This window comes from Peromyscus maniculatus, chromosome 1 (genome assembly GCF_049852395.1).
Source record: "Peromyscus maniculatus bairdii isolate BWxNUB_F1_BW_parent chromosome 1, HU_Pman_BW_mat_3.1, whole genome shotgun sequence".
Classification (NCBI taxonomy): domain Eukaryota; kingdom Metazoa; phylum Chordata; class Mammalia; order Rodentia; family Cricetidae; genus Peromyscus; species Peromyscus maniculatus.
The window spans coordinates 41403727-41411051 of NC_134852.1; the positions used below are offsets into that span (position 1 = coordinate 41403727).

A 7325-nucleotide genomic window follows, 5' to 3' on the forward strand; every position below is an offset into this window, starting at 1 on the left:
AGAAATTTGAGCAAACCAGAAACACTTCCTGTATTAGTTACTAATACAGAATTTTCTACTGCTGTGATAAAGCACTATGACCCAAGCAATTTATAAGAGGACATGTTTATTTGTGCTTACAGTTCCAGAGGAATGAGTCCATCACCATCACAGCCAGGAAGCATGACAGCAGACATGGCTGAGCAAGCAGGAAATAGAGAGAACAAACCTGGAAAGGTATAAGTCAAAGACGATATCCAGTGATATACTACTTCCAACAAAGCCATACCTCCTAAACCTCTCCTAAAGAGTACAATCAACTGGGACCAAGTATTCAGATGCCCAAGTATGTGGGGGAACATATCAATCAAACCACCACATTTTCCTTTCTAATTTCCTCCACTCAGGTTACTCTGGTCCAATTTCTCTATCTCTTGCTCAAAAGGTATACAATTATCTGGTAAAGGAACATCTCAGAATGCCAGGATGCCAAAAACAGCCTTAAAATGTTGGCTCCTGAGAATTGCCCTGTAGGTTCATTTTTGAATGCTTGGTCCCCAGTTGGTTGGACTAGTTGAGAAGAATTAAGAGGTGCGATCTTTTTGTAGGCAGTGTATCACTAGTGATGGGCATTGAGGTTTTAAAATATCCATGCTGTTAATTCTACTTAGCCTCTCTTTTCCTGCCTCATAGTTGTTGTCTCAATATGTAAACTCTCAGCTACTGCTCCAGCATTATGCCTACCTGCCTGCTGCCATACTTCCCACTATAATAGTCATGGACCACCCTCTGAAATTATAAGCTCTGAATAAACTCTTCTATAAGTTGCCTTGGTCATGGCATTTTAGCACAGCAATAGAAAAGTAACTAAGACAGCCTTCCTTCATGCTTCTGTTTTCCAAGGGTATTCATATGTATATAATTTTGACTTTCTATTTTTAGTAAAAAATTGTATTTACTTAGAAGCATTCAGAACGTCAACAAAACAGCTGCAATTTATTTTTTCAATTACAGAGTGGTATTCAGTTAACAGAATAACAATTATCTTCTATAAGCTGCATCAGACACAACTGAGGATGAAAAAAAAAAAACAAAAAAACAAAAAGAAAAAAACCCCTACAGTCCCCATATATAACTAATTTGTGCTATGCACCGACAAGAACCTGCTTTAAATTTCCATGCTAATTTACAATCCCCAGACTGTACCAGGCAAGGTTATCAGCTATTGAAAATACCACCAGGACAGCGCTACCTAAAGACACATTCGGTAGTGTGTTAACTATACAAAAAAAGACACTGCACAGTTTAAAAACAAATCTGACACAGCCTTACATTTCAATATTTCTTTAAAAAGAGTGAGTTGTGTACATGTGGGTTACATGCTTTATAGACAAGAAAAAAAAACTGTGCTAGAACCAACTTATTCATCATCACTATCTTCTTCATCTTCATCTTCCTCTTCTTCCTTCTCTTCCTCATCCTCTTCATCCTCCTCCACATCTTTCCCTTTTTTTTCTTGCTCTTTGCAGCCTTGACCAACCCCTTCTTCGCCACATCCAGTTTTCCTTTAGCTCTGTAGGCAGCGATACCCTTTTTGTACTTTTCCTTCAGCGTGGCAGCCTTCTCTTTACAGGGCTGCTTGTTGTCTGCAGCAGTGTTGTTCCACATCTCTCCCAGATTCTTTGCAACATCACCAATGGACAAGCCAGGGCGTTCTCCTTTGATTTTGGGGCGATAATCAGAACAGAACAAGAAGAAGGCCAAAGGAAGCCTCTTGGGTGCATTGGGGTACTTGAACTTCTATTTGGTCTTCCCTTTGAGGGGGTGGTGTAAATTTTCATTTCTCTTTTATAATGAGCCTTGTCAGTCTTTGCCATGTCTTCAAATTTCCCCTTTTATTTAGCAGACATGGTATTCCATCTTTCTGATCACTTCTTTGAGAACTCTGAGAAGTTGACAGAAGCATCCGGGTGCTTCTTCTTGTGTTTCCCCCAACAAGTTTGCACAAAGAATGCATATGATAACATTTTGCCTCTTGGCTTCTAAGGATCTCCTTTGCCCATGTTTAGCTGATTTTCCTCCACAAGGCACAGAGTCATCCGATGCCAGTTAGGCTCTCCCTTGCCCCGGTACTATCTCCATGGAGCTCAATGTACCACAATGGCTGTCAATTTTGACATTATTATTCTTGGGCTCCCCTCACAAATCCAAATCCCTAGTAATTTGAGCTGATATACCTATTTGGACACACATTTTACAGATAATAAAATTCAGATTCTGAGAGTGCCAAGTTTCAGGTCTAGGTGAAAGTAATTCTTTAACAGAAGGCAAATCTTTGGCTCTCAGATTTCTTCTTTTAATGTTTTAATTGCCCCAGAAGTGGGCCTTCTAGCAGTCTTCAACTGTTACTTGGTCATTACCTGTATGTCATTACATGGACACATGGAGTGTTCTGGGTGTGACTCGGTTTCCTATGCTCCCTTAATCAGTGTCCACCCTTTTCCTACTTCTAAATACTCTATTTCAATAAAGAACTGCTTATGGATCTAAAGTCCCCCAACCAGGCACTGTGAGACATCCTTATGTGCATTGCTTTATTGTATAATGAACAGCCAGTGAGGCGGAATCAGACATTCCCATTTATAGATAAAGGTATTGCATTTTAGAGAAGTAGAGAAACGTGTCTGAACCTGAGGAGCTCATGGACTGCAGTCAGGTGTCAGCCCCAGGGGTCCAACCTCTCATCAGCACTTACCCACCTTCTAAATTGCTTTCCATAGTGTCCTTCCTCTGCCTCAGGTCCTCCACTGCAGTGTGAGGATATGCTTGCATGTGTCAGCAAACTGGCTATTACCATCTCCCATCTTGTGGTACAGTAGTAAAAATCAAAGCCAGATGATGTTGGATTCAGGACAGTGCAGTTGTGGAATGTATTCATGAACTTGAGTGTGACCTACAGTTTGCACCAAGTTTGATTTATATTTGTATCTGCCTAATTGGCTACAAAGGAGTTTGTGATTTTTAAAAACATCACTATACATTATCCCATAGCATGGTATAAAAATACCATTAAGTGCATTTTCAGAATGGTAATACATTTTATAATGGTGGAACTTTGATGGTGTAATTGGGGCTGAACTGAAATAATATAGTTCAAGGGAGAGATTTGAGGAAGATATTCAGAAAGAGAAATTTCTGTGCAGCTGAGCAATGGTGGTTTTAATATTCAACAAGTAAAATGCAGCCTTCTGCAATGGTACTTGGCATATCTGTAAAATGCAAAAAAGATCTCTGTGCTTCTGGGGCCTTTCTTCTATGGCTAATTGACCATTTGCTCATCCTGACCTTGGAGATCATTTGTGTAAATGCAATTGAAAAACTACATTTAGATATGACTCTAGAAAGCTTTTCATAATGGCCATTTAAAGAAATCAAAGCGATTTTTATTAATTCTCAATTTCATAAACCCAGCCAAATGGAGAGCAAAATTCAGAGACCTTACTAGAAGAGAGGAAACAGCAAAGCCTCTTTTTACAGCTCCTCTCTCTCTTGATTAACCCTTACCTGACCTGCAGTGTCCCACTCAGCTTCCTCCTTACCCCATTAAAAACAGTTCCCGTTTGGTGCTTCATGCCTATCAGGATCAATTTTAGTATATTCCTCAGTTTGGGTTGGTTACTGACTCTTTTTCCAAATAGAATTTTTAAATTGAAGGAATGTACTTTCATACAGGTCAAATATAAAAAAAAATGAAAAGCAATTATACGACCTCAGAGCAAGTGTAAAAATGACAGAGATAAGACTGCATCATTTAGTATTTCAACTTTTGTATGAAGGTGAACTTTTCCCCAAGCAGGGATTTCTCCTTGGAAAACTGAATATAGTGCTATCTGGGGAGAGGACCATAAGAAACAAGGAATGAAGACAGGGAAGGGAAAGTAAACAATGCCATTTATACAAACGAGCAGGTTACTGCTATAGGCAGCTGAGGCTCCTTCCTACAGTGAGCCTTTGAGAGCTGTTGTAGGACTTGCTTTCTGGTTAGGTTTGCTAAGAGGTCAAGGGTCTGGAGTACTTATCTTTTAACTCCCATTCGTTGTCTGCTAAAAGTGCTCTTTGGAGTGGTGACTCCCTGGACCCTTGCCTTGCTCTCACTGTGCTGTAGGAGACAGTCTAAAGTTGGGAAGTCAGGAGTGTGTGATGAATACCATTGACAGGTGGGTGAGGAGCTTATGTGGATAGGTAGTATGCACAGTCTGCTTAAGCCTTGTTACAACAGCATCTTTTTAAATATACTCAGGACATGAAATTTCAGTGATGAGAAATTTGACATACATGTATATTTTAAGATTTTTATTTTATGTGTATAAGTGTTTGCCTGCATACATGTATATATATCACGTGCATGCAATACCTGTGGAGGCCACACTAGGGTATCAGATCACTTGGAACTAGAGGTATATTGTGAGCTACTATGTGGGTGCTAGGAACCTAACTGCGTCCTTCCCAAGAGCAGGAATCACTCCTAATTACTGAGCCATCACTCCAACCCCAACTTGACCTACTTAAAGAACAGCTCAGGCCTCTAATAAAAGTTTTCTGTGGAGATGTTGGTTTTACTGAGTCAACTCTTAGAGCCACCAAGAGCTCAGTTTTTCCTTGCCCCTTTCATTTTATAGACCTCTTTATGAGCTGTCTCCCATTTAGGCCTTTCCTGTTACCCCAATTTTCATAACAGAACAGCGAAGAATAGCATCTGTAGAGTAGCAAGTATTGAATAGATAGTTTTTCTATGGATTTTGCTATCATTATCCATGGTGAAATGTTCTCCAGTTTACCTGGGTTTCTTAATCCTCCAACTGTGAGTTGATAGTAGAGCTAAAAGAACTTGCAGTGGCTGGGAAGAAAGGGATCAGACAGGGTGGAAACCTGGTGCCTATGGAAGAATAGCTCACTCAGACTTTGGATCACAGAGAACAATTCACAATGGCAGGGGCATGAAGGGGTCGATCACATCATGACACCCAACCATGAAACAGAAGCTGGACTACAACTGAAGATATGTATAACCTTCAAGGCTTAGCTATGGTGGCCAGAAACTAGACCCCCTTCTCCTAAAAGTTCTACACCTTCCAAAATGGTGCCACTAGCTAGAAACACAGTGTTCAAAACAAGAGTCTGTGAAGAATATTTAAGACTCAGTCTATAACAATGCTTAAAACTAACATTGTGACAAACCATCTTTCTATTCTCTCTGGAAGTTGGGGGAGTTGATTTTAAGGATAAAACTCAACAATGGCTATCACTGCCATAGGCCTGAGATGGAGCAAAGGACAGGCTAAGTCTGTACTACCAGTCAGCAGTGGTGCTGAGGGTGCAGTTCTTCAAAACATCACACTTTATAATGATTGACATATCCAGTGCTGGCCTGGATGAAAAGAAATACTGGCTGAAATAAAGTGTAGTTTGTGCTGTCAGTGTCCACTTTTGAGTATGAGACTTTGACTTTGCTTTACAAAGTGAACAGATCTCTGCAGAGCCTGTAGGAATCTTCACAGTGACCACCCATTACCTGTTTAATTCTTCCCACTTGTTCCCTTTTTGTTTTAACAGTTGCAGATGGGAAAAGCTTTGTGTTGCTTGGGTTTATACTGTGGGTACATACAGGAGTTACTCACTGGGATTACAGGAGCTCCTGAAGCCAACTCTCAGTGACTCCTTGTTTTGAAGGCCCTGTATGTCAATGTCACAGAGACATCTGAAGAAGCTAGGACACTGGGATGTAAAACAGAAGCAGGATGCAGGACCAAGGCACAAGGCAGATACCCAGCCAAAGATCTAGAGGTTTGCCCTAGTATCCTAGAAACAAGTAGATAACTGAAATTATAGGCAATTTACATGGAAATGAGACTGGAGGTGCCATTCTGGCAGAACCTGACCTGCGCAGTGGGAGAAGGGAGACTACCCTTGACATCATAAGTGGTGTGTGCGTGTGTGTGTGTGTGTGTGTGTGTGTGTGTGTGTGTGTGTGTGTGTGCGCGCGCGCGCTGTTGACTGCACCATGGAGAAGTGCAGTAAGTGATGGGTTCACAACATGCCCCCATGGTTGGGCATGTTTGCACATGCCTGGTGGGCCTGGACACTTCCGCCTAGCCAGTTCCAGGTCAAAATAGCCATTTCCGGGTCAAAGCGTCTCTCATGACCAGGATCCGTGACTTTGGATGGTTACGTAAGAGCGAGCAACACAACCATGTGATCTGCGCAGGCGTGGATCGGTTATGTAGACCTGTGTATGCAGGTAAGCCACCCAGCCTTTATAAGCCAGCGCCATATTCACGGCTCCTTCTTCTTCTTCTCTACACACGTGTCTCTTCCACAGGCCTGGGCACTTGTCTGTCCCTTTCATCTCAATAAAACTCTTGTTAGAGGATTTTGTCGTGTTTCGTGACATTTCCTCGCAGGGTAAGAGCGCCGCAAAATAACTAACAGTAAGGACTGACTCTGAGAACCGAAATCTTCAAGTCACCAAATGATGCTTCTGACACTTTCTTTGAATTTGGATTTGCCCCCACTGACCCGGGAACGCTTGTGACAGAAGCCAAGAACTGCAGACCAAATGTCAAAATAACTGGCAGACAGTCTGTACTTCTCCACCTAATATCTCTTCTGTATCCCCTACCTCAGTGCTAACCAGTTTCCTGAATGTCTTCAAGGCTCATTTCCTATGAATCAGGCCCAATGGGAAGTTGTGATCTCTAGAAAATTCTTCATTGAATTGACATGCATCCTGGCTGACTTTGCTCTCAGGGAAAATTTGGTTTTGTTTCTACAAAAATGTTTGGTTCAATAGCTGTGTTCTGTGAAGCTAGGCCAAAGAAGAGTGCTGCTGTCTTCCTTGATTCAGACTCCCTGATTTGAACTACAAAACCACTCCCTCAAAACTTGTTTAAATTCTGCTTCTGTGGCAACCAAATTCCTGGATGGAGAGCAGACTACCAATACCTGACTCTTCTCTAAGTCACTCAGCAAGAATCTGAGCCCTGCAGGGGTTCTCCTAATCTCTTCCACTGTCTATATTAACAATCTCCTGAATGCAGTAACACTCTGGCCTCTGCTTTTCTTTATATACAGTTAATGCTTGTTATGTAGAGTAGTTGTTTCCATTTTACTGGAAAGCAACAGCAATTTAAATGCTGAGAGTGAGTAGGAAAGGTTTTGTCAGGGAAGAAACAAATCCTTTTACAGCTCCGTTTCTGAAAGTCTTGGATAGATTTATGTGTCCACTTACAAGCCAATTGTGTGATTCCCTGCTTTCCCTAGAACCTTCTTTTAAAAATAATATTTCT

At 41.4% G+C, this 7325-nt stretch overlaps 1 pseudogene; it reads right to left on the bottom strand.

Annotated features, from left to right (window-relative positions):
• Positions 1–1323: 1323 nt before the first annotated feature.
• On the bottom strand, positions 1324–2334 carry LOC107399418 (high mobility group protein B1 pseudogene; annotated as a pseudogene).
• Between the last annotated feature and the right edge of the window lie 4991 nt (positions 2335–7325).